Source organism: Sminthopsis crassicaudata, chromosome 3, assembly GCF_048593235.1.
Source record: "Sminthopsis crassicaudata isolate SCR6 chromosome 3, ASM4859323v1, whole genome shotgun sequence".
NCBI classification, from domain to species: Eukaryota; Metazoa; Chordata; class Mammalia; order Dasyuromorphia; family Dasyuridae; genus Sminthopsis; species Sminthopsis crassicaudata.
This window is the reverse complement of record NC_133619.1, coordinates 164,175,681-164,190,635: the sequence shown is the minus strand read 5'-3', so window position 1 is coordinate 164,190,635 and position 14,955 is coordinate 164,175,681.

The window sequence follows — 14,955 nt, the reverse complement described above, 5'->3', positions numbered from 1 at the left end:
TTTTAGAATTTCAAGTTTAGTATTTGATTGAGGGTGTTTAATTTGGTCTTTTTCTAGCTTTTTAAGTTGGAAGCCCAATTCATTGATCTTCACTTTCTCTATTTTATTCAAGTAAGCCTCTAAAGATATAAAATTTCCCCTTATTACTGCTTTGGTTGTGTCCCACAAATTTTGGTCATTATCTTGAGTGAAATTATTAATTGTGTCTATAATTTGCTGTTTCACCCAATCATTCTTTAAGATGAGATTATTTAGTTTACAATTCCTTTTTGGTCTGTTTATCCCTAATTTTTTGTTGAATATAGTTTTATTGTATCGTGATCTGAAAAGAAAGCATTTACTATTTATGCCTTTTTACATTTAATTTTGTGATCTTTATTCCCTAATATATGGTCACTTTTTGTATAGGTTCCATGAACTGCTGAGAAGAAAGTGTACACCTTTCTGTTACCATTCAGTTTTCTCCAAAGATGTATCATACCTAATTTTTCTAATATTCTATTTACCTCTTTAATTTCTTTCTTATTTGTTTTGTGGTTTGATTTATCTAATTCTGAGAGTGCAAGTTTGAGATCTCCCACTATTATAGTTATGCTGTCTATTTCTTCTGGCAACTCTCTTAACTTCTCCTTTAGGAAGTTAAATGTTATACCACTTGGTGCATATATGTTTAGAATTGATATTGCTTCATTGTCTATGCTACCCTTTAGTGGGATATAGTTTCCTTCCTTATCTCTTTTAATTAGATCAATGTTTGCTTTTGCTTGATCTGAGATAAGGGTGGCTACCCCTGCTTTTTTGACTTCACCTGAAGCATAATAGATTCTGCTCCAGCCTTTTCCCTTTACTCTGTATGTGTCTCCCTGCTTTAAATGTGTTTCCTGTAAACAACATATTGTAGGGTTCTGACTTTTGATCCAGTCTGCTATCCACTTCTGCTTAATGGGAGAGTTCATCCCATTCACATTTATAGTTAAAATGATTAATTCTGTATTTACTGTCATCATAATATCTCTGGATTATGCTTTTTTTTTTCCTTGCCCCCCCAAACCCCTTCCCCAGTATTAAACTTATAGGCCCCACTTGTCACACACAGCCCTTTCTCTTTAGTATCTCTCCCTCCTCCCTTTAAATCCCTTCCCCTTTTTTGTACCCTTACCTTATTATTTTTTTTCCTTTTCCCTTTTTCTCTCCCACTTTTTAATGAGATGAGAGAGAATTCTATGTAAAACCAATACGTCAATTATTTTCTGTTTGAGCCAACTTTGATGAGAGTAAGATTCACACAGTGTTCCTCCCCCTCTCTAACTTCACTCAGATATGATAAGTTATTTTTGCCTCTTCATAGGATGTAGTTTTCTTCTTTTTTATCTCCCCTTTTCCCTTTTTCTGACACTATCCCCTTTCCATTTCTACTTCCCTTTTTTATGTTATATCAGTAAAATCAAATACATGTGGGCTTTATGTATATCCACAACAGAAATACAATTCTCAAGAGTTCCTTTTATCTTTTTCTGCTTCTCTTGAGTCCTATGGTTGGAAATCAATCTTTTTGTTTAGATCTGGTTTTTTCCTTAGAAACAAATGAAATTCATCTATTTTATTAAATGTCCATCTTGTTTCATGGAAAAAAATGCTCATCTTAGCTGGGTAGTTTAGTTTTGGTTGCATTCCAAGTTCTTTTGCCTTTTGGAACATCAGATTCCATGCCCTTTGGTCCTTTAATGTGGATGCAGCCAGATCTTGAGTGACCCTTATTGTGGTACCTCAGTATTTGAATTGTTTTTTCCTGGCTGCCTGTAATATTTTTTCCTTATTCTGATAGTTTCTGAAATTTGGCCACAATATTCTGTGGAGTTTTTTGTTTTTGTTTTTGTTTTTTGGATCTTTTTCAGAAGGTGTTTGATGAATTCTTTCAATGCCTGTTTTCCTTTCTGGTTCTGTTACCTCTGGGCAGTTCTCTTTGATGATTTCCTGTAAAATAGTATCTAGGTTCTTTTTTTCCTCATAATTTTCCAGATGTCCAACAATCCTCAGATTATCTCTCCTAGATCTATTTCTAGATCTGTTGTTTTTCCAAGTAGATATGAAATATTTCTTTTTCTTTTTTTTTTTTTTTTTTTTTTTGGTTTTGCTTGACTGATTCTTGATGTCTCAAGGAATCATTCATTTCTATTTGCTCAGTTCTGATTTTTAATGAGTTATTTTCTTTTTTAGATTTTTTAACTTCTTTTTGTATATGTCCAATTGAGTTTTTAAATGAGTTGTTTGCTCTATGGAATTTTTTTCCATTTCACTAATTTTTTTTTTTTTTTTTTTTTTAGTGAGTTATTTTCTTTTTCTAATTCACAAATCCTACTTTCCTGGGAGTTCTTTACCTTTTCCAATTTGCAAATTCTGTTTCCCTGCACTTCCTGGGAGTTTTTTACCTTTTCCAGTTCACCTTTTAGGAAGTTGTTACTTTCTTGCATAGCTTCTTTTTCCTTTCCCCATTTTTCTTCTAGCTGTCTTTTAATATTTTAATAGTCTCTTCTAGGAGAGCCTTTTGTGTTGGGGATCAACAATTGTCTGGAGACAGTCTGCTATTAGTCTCCTTGGTGTTGAAAACCTGCTCTCTTTCTGTATAGAAGCTATCAATCATCCTTTTAATTTTTTTACTCATTTTTTAAAGCCTGTAGGGTCTTCCTTCAGGGCCAGGAGGTTACCACCTTCCTCTACAGAACAGGGATAGGTGTATGGATACCCTGTCAACCAGCAACAAAGAGTGGCCAGGTACAAGAATGCTCTGGAAAATAGTTCCCCAATGGAAGTGACTCAAGTTTACAAGGCCCCCCTGTGGGGGGGTGTCCTGTTAAGGACCCTGCTGTGCGGATTAATGACTGCCCTGAGGTAAAAGGCTGATCAGTGAAAGTGTCACTACCCAAATCCAAAGCCTGCTGCTGGGCTGTGGGCATTAAGAGCTGACTAGCTAAATAGCCCTATACTGACTGGAAGTGTCTCTGCCCTGGAAGCACAGTCTCGCTGGGGAAGTTCTGTTTCCCCAGGCTGAGCCCTACACTGTACAGATTAGAGACTGCCCTGGGCTGCACCACCCCTGTTGTGTAGATTTGCAGTTGCCCTGGGCATGCTTCAGTGTGCAGCTGTACAGTTGTGCTGGTCTATGCTGAGTCACTTCCGGTTTTGGGGGGAGGTACAGTTCTGGTGTTTTTAGAGTACCCTGTACCTCTCTCTTCTGGTCCACTGCTTTACAATCAAGGCAAAGCAGTTAGCCTATGGCAGGGTTGTTTCCACTGCTCTTCTAGCCACAGAAGCTTTACTTACTTTCCTCTCTCCCTGCCTGCTGCTGGTCTGTTCCTGCCCCTCAGGACAAACCTGCTCTAGTGATCTTCCAGATTATCTTTGGCTGGTAAATCATTGTACCTTTAATCTTCATGAATTTCACCAGTCAAGCACTATTTTTGAGGCTGAATTCAAAGATTGATATTAAGAGCATGAGAGGAGTTCAAAGAATGTGTGCCTTCTCCCCCATCTTGACTGTGCCTCCCATATATACTTTCTTTAAATTATGGAGCTCCAAAAGAGGAGAAAGTCCAGGCTAATAGGTCAAGAGTTAAGGTTAAGGTTAAGTTATGGTTATGGTTAAGGATACAGGGCAATTTTGCTGATCCATGATGGAGAATTTTGGTTACAATAATATAATCAACATTACGTTTCTTGAATCCCTTTGATCAGAGTTGACAGAAATAATCCTAAAGTGATTTAATTAGTGGAAGATCCTTGAAAAGACCTTAGCGATCTTACTAACAGGAGATAGGATGTAGTTGGAGCAATATGTTTTATCTCTCCTCCCTTCTTCAACCTCATCATGCAAGTTAATCTAGACTCTCTTATAAAGTATGGAAACTGTCCTTGAGATTTGATTGGTATAGGAAACTAAGGCTTGGCCCATTGACATAGCTTCCTGATTATTTCCTTTAACGTTTCAGGTGAGCATGCTCCCAAATACTTCATGTTGGGGGCATCGTATATCACAGTTATGTTAGATGGCATGGGACCCATTTTACTATATGCCACATTTGGCTTGAGTAACAAAATACTTGTTTGTAGTTAGAGTAGTGATTCTAATATTCTCCTTGGCAATCTGCAAATGATGATTAAATGAAGTAAGGAGAGGATTTTCCTTGCCAAAATTTAATGTTTGGTTGCATATGTTTACAAGATAGCAGCCAAGATTCTGTTTCAGAATAAATCTTAAGAAACAGGGCCTAATGACCATAGTATAAGAAATCTTAGCTATTTTATAATGAAAATGGTTAGAGACTCTCTGACTTAACTGAGGGGTAGTGATAAAGAATCAAGCTCCTTATAATTTGAATATTTTTAAAAATTATAATCCTTGTCTCTATGCATTTCTTTCAAAGAGATTATATTTTTTAAATGCCATCTATTTTGTACAGAAAATCATACAGTAATGTGGACAGCAATTCCTTCTCAGCTTTCCAATTCTATTTTCTAATTGAAATACATTAGATCACATCCATAAAATCTAAAGTGATTTCTTGTTTCCTGCAAATGTTTGTCTTCTAAATTTTTTTATTTTCTAGAGCAAAATATGTCTCCTTTACAACAATACAGTAAGAAGATAAGTAGTATATTAGGAATGAGTTTTATGTGTAATGATTAATTTACCAAGTTGAATAACAAGAAGTTTTGTTTTCTAAAAAACTTACTTTATTTCTCCTTTATCTTAAAACTTTCCATGGAAGAAAAGGAAGATAGCATGAGAAGGTCTCTTTGAATGTTCTACTATATTAACAAATCTATACAGTTCTAGAACTATTGCATAGGCTTCACTATTGCATAGGAAAAGAGAAAAGATTTAAGACATGACAGCGACCTCAATGAGATGAGAATCTTATTATAATCAGGTAACAATTAAATCTTACTATACTATCATATATTTCCTCCTGTGACCATCATTTATTACTTTGTGTCCAATTTTAACATTTAGAATCACATACTAGACTTAGAGCTTGAAAGGACATGGAAAATGATCCAGTCCCTTTTACAGGTAAGGTAACTGAGAGTCAAAGAAGCAAAATAATTTAACCAATATTATACAAGATGCAAAGTGGCACAATTGCAATCTAAATCTATATTTTCCAACTACAAATCCAATGCTCTGTTTACTACATCAAGAATAAGAATTAGAAGATTCAAAGGTCATCAATTCCAATATCTTACTCTCAATATCCATTTATGACCATTCTGATGACGACCATTCCACTTCTGACTGTTTTTTTCTTTGTAAATAAGAATTCATTTTAAAACACCATCCCTACATTTTTTGGACCCATTGATCAAGGCAAGAAATGTTAACTTCTTCATGAACTTTTTGAACTTTTATTTTGCTGTTTCCTTCTTATATAATACATAGGAATTTTTGGTTCTTTCCTAAAATAATAATTGTAATTTATATTCTGATATCAAATCAACAAACATTAAACATGTAACTCTATGCCAGGCTCAGAATTGGAAATATAAGTACAAGTAAAATGAAATATAGTCCTTGTCTTCATGGAGCTAGCACTATGATGAGAGAATGTGAAGTCTGGATTAGCACTTTGGAGGCCCAAGAATCAACCGGAGTAAGGACAAGCAAAAGTTCTTGGTCTTTAGGGGGGGAAGTAAAGGGGATTGACAAAATTGCTCTACGCTCTCCACCAACCAACCTCCCTTCTTGTCCTCCTCCAAAGTGACTCTGGCTTGTCTTACTCCACTCCCTAATCCCTCCTACAATTATATGTATACACCAAAAGATGGAGCCAGCACAGAATAGTGAGAAGGACCATTTTCCAAGCATATGCTTTGTCCATTAGATAATTAGCCTTAAGTGCTTGGTTGTCTGATTCCAGTGCACCTATTCAGAGTTTCAGCCCTTTACAAGAGAAGACAAAACTAAAAAAGGAGGGGAGGGCACCTATGTTAATTAGTTATGTTGTCAAAGTCAGAAGAGTGCCATATGAGTCCTTTCACAAATTGGAGATTCTAGGAAAAACTAGTTAATGAGAAAAGGACACTATAGGGGTTGAGGGATAAAGATTCTGAACTATGAAGAAAAAGCCTTGTGCAGGAAGTGGTACCTGTATTTTGAAGGAAGCAAGGGATTCTAAGATCCAGAAAGGATCACCCCTTCACTAAATCAGTTTGCAGATTTTGTTCTCAATATGGAGCAGATGGTATTTGATTTTGACACATTCAGGCTTAATGACAGTTCTCTTGCATCGATGTCAGTATTAAACTAGGTGTCTCCAAAAAAATCACTGCCAATATTTTTAACACAGTTAACACATGTTCCCAACCTTCAATCCCACAATGGAAGCTACAGTCAATTTTACTCCCTTCCCTCCCATGACATCAAAACTGGTGCCACTAATTATTAGATAATTCTTCCTCGTATTAAATCAAGATCTAGCTCTATCTTATATTATCTAGTTTCTCACTCTTAAACTCTAATTTATAATTTCCCACACTAGAACTCATACAATAAGCCTAACATTTTTTTTAAACAAATAAATCAAAACCATTCAAAAGTAATTATCATGTACTTGTTAATCTGCTTTTCTAGGCCAAACAGGCCCATCCTTACAACTACCTCTTCTACCATATGGTTTCAAATCTTTTAATGATCCTGGGCACACTCCAGTCTGTCAAATTTCCACTAACATGTGGCACCCTGGGTTGAAAACAACAGTTCAGGTGTGGCCTGACAGGTGTAGAGGACAGCAGGGCTATTATTTTACACCACTGATATAGTCAAAGGTAACTCTAAGTCTTTCACATGAAAAGCATGATGGGCCATTCAGCCATCCTCCTTCAGTCTCTCCTCACCTGTACTCCTGCCACATATATACTATGTAATGCCATAATTTTATATTCACTGGTTTATATTTTCTTATGTAGGATGTGAAGGATGTGCTATGCTTTGATCATGTAAGTTATGTGTTTCTATATAAGTCTGTCTATATATGGTTTGCAGGGATCTAAGATTGGATAGTTCTATAATATCTTTCCTCATCCTTCTCCAAGGGTAACTTTCATTCCTGTCAGAAAGGGAACTGAAGGTTGGGGCCAGAGACTAATCACTTTACTTTCTTAAGAGAGATGGTTTACTAGATTAGAATTATATGTACCTACTCAAATATTGTTACAAGTCTGGAGGAAATAATGTTTAGATTCAAGGTGTGCTCCTGATAGGTATCCATTAATGAGGAGTGAGTGTTCCCCAAGCGATGTATCCAAAGCTATCCCTTCCCACCAAAAACCAGTTCCACACTTCACACATAGTGAGTATCAAATAAACACATTCATCCAAACAGACAACAAATAGAAAATGAAGAAGGTATTCATATGAGAATGGATTCCAAACAATACACTGAGTGAATGAGTGATCCCATTTGGAGTAAGATAACTTAGCTCGACCAAGAAAGAGTCTTAGATCTCATTCATGGGGAAAATCCCCAGAGTTTCTCATGTGATAAGCTCTAAAAGAAGGATAGTATTAAGGCTGCTCATGGCTCTATTTTACCTTCTTCCTAGCATCTTTCTTTCTTTTCAAGGAACTGACAAGAATCTGAAACCATATGTCTTTTTCCTCAAAACTGGAAACCAGAAGACCAGGATATTTCTTCTCTCTAGGTCTCATCAAATGTACCTCTCACATAGGCCTGAAAAATTCAGCAATCAGTATTCACCAATGAAGATAATCCCATTTTTGAGTTAACAGATTTATATTAAATTTTAGCTTGTTGAGATGTTTTGGAATTCCAATTCTGTCATTCAATATATTCAGCATTTTATACAAATTTGTGCCATTAAGTTATGTAAATGCCACCTTTCCTTCAAGTTATTGATGAGAAAATAATATTGAATAGGACAGACCTAAGAAGAAAACCTTGTATCATTCTACCAAAGACAACCTTAAAGGTTGACCTCATTCTATTAATCAATATTTCTTGGATGCAATACAGCTAGTCAGAGGTTGCCCTTCCAGACAGACAATTTTATTCACAGTATTTTGTTATTCTATCAGTTTAATGCAAAGATACTAATTTTTGCTAATTGGTGAAAACACTGCTCTTTCCAGTTCAGATTGCAGCCTTCCATGTTCCACATAGATTTCAACCCTTTGCTTTTTCCAACAATGTAGAATTCTCATCCATGTTCTTTTGTACATCCTCTAGGACAAGGCTATAACTAGAACTCTAAATGACCTTGGAAATCATTGAATTGTTTCCTTATTTTTTTTTAGATGAGGAAATAGAGAATAAAATTAAATGATTTGTGCAAGGTCACTCAGTTAGCTAAAGATTCCATCTGGGACTCAAGCTCATTTTTCTTGATTTCTGTTCCACTGCTTTTCCCATTATGCCCAGATGCTTTCTTAGTCCTAGTCTCATGATTGACCCAATGCTAATTCCTTCTGGACCTCAATGACAGTATATTAGCATAACCAACCAAACAACTAGCATTTATTAAGAACCTATTATGTTCCAGGCACTAGAGATATAATAGTCAGGCATTACATTTCCTCAAGGAACTTGTATTACACTGAAGGGATGCAACAGATTCATAGATAAATTCAAGATAGAAATACATCCACCCAGCAAAGTAGGGCAGACCTTAGAAAGGACCTTGAGATTATCTTGTCCATTTTCTTAATTTTCTCTTCCTTTCTCCCTTCCTTCTTTTCTCCCTTCTTTCCTTCCCTTCTTCCTCCCCTCCTTTCTCTCCTTCTTTTCCTCCATGCTCCCCTCCTTTCTCCCCTTTTCCTTCCTTTTTTCTTCCCCCTCTTCCTCTTCTTCCTTCCCCCTTCCTTCCCTTCTTATTTCCCTATTTTCTTCCCTCCTTCCTTCCTCCCCTTCTTCCTTTCTTTCTTCCTTCCTCTTTACTTCCTTTTTTCCTTCCCAAACATCTATTCTTGGCACTCATTTATCTTCTTCTCTTCATATTCATTCACTTATATATTATATCAAGTTTGGTTATTATCTCTTAATTCAGATAACTGCCAGGTCTATTTATCCAAATCTAGTCTCTCTCCTGAGTTCCAATCCCACATCACCTAATGCCTTCTGGACATTTTAAATTAGATATTGCATAGTCATTTCAAACTCAAAATGTTGCATACAGCTCATTCATTATCTTTCATCAAAAATTCTCTCCTTTGTTAAACTTTCCTGTTACCATCCAGGTATCAGCAAGATCAAGCAGTGGCTAAAGAGTTGGGCATGGAATCAAGAAAATTTCTTTTTGTGTGTTCAAATTCAGCCTCAGACAGTTGTGATATTTTGGACAATTCCCTTAATTTCTTTGCCTCAGTTCCTCATATGGAAAATGAGCTGGAGAAGAAAATGGCAAACCATTCTAATATCTTTGCCAAGAAAACCCCAAATAGGATCATGAAGAATTGAGTTGGGCACGACTAAAATTACTTAACAGTCTTGCTGGCCAGAGTACCTCCCCCCTTCCAGTTGTCATCTTTACTTTCTCATTCTCATTAACCTCACATATCCAAATGGAGGCTAAATTTTGTAATTTCATTTTCTATAACTCTAATATATTCTCTCTTCCTACAAAGTCATCATTTTAGTTCAGGATTTCATTGATTCTTATCTTATATATAGCAATACTCTTTAAATTTGTATCCCTACCTCTGCTTTAATCTGTCACTCTTTATATGCTGAAACAACGTTCCTAAAATATAGATCTGAATACACCTCATCCTGATTAATAAAATCTAGTAATTCCCTTTTAACTTCTGGATCAAATATAAGGGCTTTTTGTGTGTGTGGGGGGGTAGAAGGTAATATTTAAAACTCTCTTTAGCCTTCTCCCTTTCCCATCTTCTTACATTTTATTTTCTACTTTTTCTATGGTTTTGCTTACTTACTGTTACTTGAAGAAAATATTCCATTGCCTTTGCACATGTTGTTCCCTTACTCTAAATCTCTCTCTCTCTCTCTCTCTCTCTCTCTCTCTCTCTCTCTCTCTCTCTCTCTCTCTCTCTCAGATTCTATGAGTTCCTTAAAGACTCACTTGAAATACTTCCTCAAGAAAACATTTCCTGGTCTCCTTAACTGCAAATATCATATCTTGCAAAGTTTCTTTCAACATAATACATATTTATCATTTCTATTCTTATTTATTTATAACTCCCAAATTATAATACAAATTACTTAAAGATAAGAGTATTGCTTTTTTTTCTTTCTTTCTTTTTTTGTATCTCCAGTGCTTAGTACAGTGTCTAAAATATAGTAAAGAAATACATGTGGATATATAGAATATGGAAGACAGAATCCTAGAGAACAGAACTATTTTATTTTTGTCATTTGTTTTCAATACAGCACTGCATTGGCACCTAGAGCCTAGAGCCAAATCAATGCTAATTGATTAATTGATTCTTGAATTAATGGAATCGCCTTTTGGGAATTGTCTGAATCATTGTTTCTTTTTTCATTTCCTTCCTTTTCAGAGGTACTGGACACTTGTCTTTCATTCTCCACCACTGCTTATGGGTAAGACAATGTAACAGGAATAACCAGGAAATCTTTTTTACAGGGATACATACTCTGATGTCCCCAGCTTTCCTCTTTCAACTTTTGCCCAACAGTCTTCCTATTTGCCTGTCACTATCTATTTTGCAAGTCTTTCTTCCCTTTTTCCCCTGTTTTATTTATTACTCTACACAATTCTAATCATAGTTTCTATGGCTACTAACTGAAAATATAATTAAAATTATCTACTTATATGAAGGAAAAGGAAGACAAAAAATTCTGAAATAAAGAGTCAAGAAAAGCTTTCTCAAAATCTCTTCAAAGTTCTTAAAGCCTCCTCAGATATCCAATAGTTTCTATCCTCTTCTCATCATCTTATAATTAAATCTGCTCTTATTCATCAAGTATAATCACTTAAGATTTTTAAAAAGCACTAATTCAAACTTACTAGTTATATTTCATGTTCAACTTCTAATATTACAACAGCATTTTATTAGCAATGAGGGCAGCTAGTGAAAACCAAGCCATCATTGTGTCTATAGGAAAATGTAATCTGAACTTTAAAGAAACAAGTTTTAATGAACTTCTAGAATACGATACTGTTTTCCTGAAACTTTACAATTTTTTCACTGTACTTTAGGAAAAAAAATCACTTTCCCTCATAGTTACTTTATAAAGAAGAACTTCTATCTTAAAGAAATAAATGAAAAGGTATTTCAATTTTATTCTGTGACACATCATTTAAATACTCAATATACTGCTATACTTGATACTGCCCAAGCTCCCTTATTAGTGATATTATTCCTTTTTGTATGTGACCACATTCAACATGAGATGGAAGATTGGAGTTGATGTTATGATAATATGTGTTCAAGTGGAAAAATGGAATAAAAATTTAAGATTGTAGGTGAAATCAGGGAAAAAAAAACTTGAATTGGTGGCAAAAATAATGAAATGGCAAGATTTCATGACATGTTTAATGATGAGTGTTATGAGAATAAAAGGCATTGAAGCTGATAAAAAGAAACAAAGAACAATTTATCCTCAATAGTGCCTAAAAAAGTAAATATTTATGTTTCTTCAAATATTTAGAAAGCTGGGGAACATACTAAACAAAAAAATTTCCTATTTTTTGAAAAGAAAGAAATTCAGTTATATTTTATCAAGAATTAAATACATGTCCACAGTAGAAAAGAAGTACTAAATTCATAAATTATACTTAAATAGTGGCATAAAAAGCTAAGAGCTGGTTAATACAATCTTTGATATTGATTACATAAGAAAGTGTTTCCTGAATTGGCTTCTTAATGAGGTATGTAGGTATTGGAATTGTGATTTCATTAGAATCAAATGAGGATCTTAGCTCCCTTTACTGATACTACACCTCCATATTCACTTAGTCTTAGATCACTCTCTAAGTTAAGGAAAAGCTAAAAGAATTGTCCAAGCTGAGTGACAGACAGTATGTATCACAAGGACTTGACTAATGTTGTCTTGGCTCTGACGGCAGTTCTCTTTTAATAACACCCTGTTGCCTCTGTGCAAGTGTGTAATAATTATGAAATACCAACATAGCTGTGAAATCTAAATAGTTTTCCTTGTTAGTGGCCATCAGGGAACTATAACCAAAGCACAGTTAATTAATTTTATCAGTTAATTAAAAACTATTTAAAATGTAAAAATTATTTAATCTGAGATAATTGGTGAATATGTACAGTGTTCTTTAATAATTATTTAATATTGTGTTATAGATAAAGTAAGTATATATTAAAATGAACATTTTGGGGGAGATAGAGAGTGTCATTTCCCCTCAATCTTTTCATTAACAACATTCTTTTCCAAAGAATTATTTTTTTTATTCAGAATTGATTTTAATGATTTTAAATTTTCATAGTATGTAAGCTATGACAATCATTTCCTTTGCAATAAATTATCATGAATAGCTTAGTTTGCCAGTCCTAGCAGATCTCCAGATCTTTTTATACAAACTGCTATCTGTCTACTCCTCCACAATAGGTACTTTGAGAGTTTGATTTTTTTAACCCAAGGTTACCTTTATCTTACTTTATTGTTTAGACTACATTACATTATTGCATATGGTATCTTGTCATATTTAATGTTTAATGTTGTAGGCTACTGAGATGATTAAAAATAATTTGCACAGTACAATACCAAAAACAGTACAGTTGAACAACCTTGAAAGCTTTAAGAACTATTTCTTAATGTGATGAGGGGTAAGAGAAAAAGAAAATATATTTCTAATAAAAAATTAAAAGTAGAGAGGTGGGAGAGTACTAAAGATGTTGAATATTTCATACTGTTTCAAATGAAATCTTTTTAAAAATCTTAATAATCTAGTACACTGAGCTAAATATAACAAGATGTCATAAATTATAGTGTATTATAATCTAGACAATAAAACAAAGGGTTAAAAATTACTCAAGTACAAGATGGGGAAGAGTGGCTAGATGGCCATTACATCATACAGGATAAAAATTAAGAATATAATATATTTCTTTTGGGTAAAATAATAATTTATTACCAAAGGAGAGATTGAAAGCCTAATAAAAAGTACAATGGATATGTTTGATTGCATGAAAAAAATTCTTGAACAAAGAAAACAACTTACAGCCAAAATTAGAAGGTAAACAACAGCAACAATAACCCATAATTGGAGGGGTGGTGTGGAGGGGTTACCACCAACTTTCTCTGATAAAAGTCTTATTTCTCTGATATATAGGGAACTGAGCCAAATTTATAAAAATAAGAACTTTGTGCAGTTGATAAATAGTCAAATAATATAAACAAAGTTTTCAGAAGAAAAAAATCAAAGCTATTAGTCATATTTTAAAATTGTCTGTTGTTATTGATTAGAGAAATGTAAACTAAAACAAATCTGGGGCTCTAATTTATATTATTATATTGGCTAAAATAATAGAAAAGGAAAATGAAAAAATGTTGGGGATGTGAAAATATTGTAACATTATTAGAAAAACTGGAATTCAGCCTGGAAGAAAGTCAGTTTAATTAAATACCCTATACCAAATATATCTAATATTCTTTCTTTGAGCCAAATCTGATGAAAATAAGATTCACACAATATTCATGACCCTCCTTTCTTTCTATCAATTATAATAAGTTTTCTTTGCCTCTTCCTGAGATGTAATTTTCCTCATTTTATCTCCGCTTTCCCCTTTTTTCTGGTACAATCCCCTTTCCACCTATACTTTCTTTGTTATATTATAATAATAAAATCAAATTAAACATGTGCTCTCTATGTATACCCATAACAGAAATACAGTTCTTAAGAGTTTTTTTGTTTATTTGTTTTGTTTTGTTTTTGTTTTTTCCTTTTTACCTTATTATGCTTCTCTTGAGTTCTATATTTGGAGGTCAATTTTTTTTTTTTAGACTTCCAGCCAAGATGGCAGTGAGGAGGCACACAGCTGCTTGAGCTCAGAGTTTTCTCTAAGAACTTACTTCATGAGAAGCCTCGGAATTAATGCTTGACCAGAAAAAAGAAAAAACCCACAAATAATTACCAACAGAAGACATCCTTGAAATTTGCCAGAAAAAGTCTGTGTTTGCTCAGGGGAAGGGACAAACAGATTGGGTGCAGGCTGAGGGCAAGCAGCAAGAGAGGCAGGCAGCTCACACTGCTCAGACCCGAGGGGGTAGGGGTGCATGTGATCTCTGCCATTTCTAAGGAAAGACCTTTACCCCAGTGTGTATATTCCATCTTGGAAGCAAGCCATGATCAGGAGAGAAGATGTAAACACTGAAGGTAAAGAATAAAACCCCAGAAAGCTAGCATCTCTCTGGACCTGGCTACCCCCACCCCCACCCAGAGTGACTCAGCACATTCTTAGAGCCTCAGAGAGCAGATGTAGCACACAGCCATTGCTGTCCTGCTAGTGCCTCACTGCTGTCTCCTGCAGTCTGTAGAGGAAGCCCAGTAACACCATCCAGCCCCATCCCCCCCAGAAACAGACCAATTGTTTCTCTTGTCAATTTGTTTTCTTCGATTCCACTCTGACAAAATGAACAAAAAATTTAAAAAGGCTCTAACCATTGACAGCATCTGCATGGAGAGAGAGCAGACTTCAAACCCTGAGGAAACTAAAAGCAGATTGTCTCTAGAGGAATCCCCTAAGAGGGATATGATCTGCTCCTCAATACATAAGACTCTCATAGAGGAAATCAAAAAGGCTCTCACAAGAGAGCTAGAAGAGAAATGGGAAAAGGAAAGGGAAGCTTGGCAAGAGAGTCTGGAGAAGTCATCCCACGCATTTAAAGACAGAGTGGATAAAGAGATCAAATCATTGAGAAATAAAATTAGTGAGCTGGAAAAAGAAAACAGCTCTCTAAAAAATAAAATGGATGAAATGGAAAAAAAATTCCA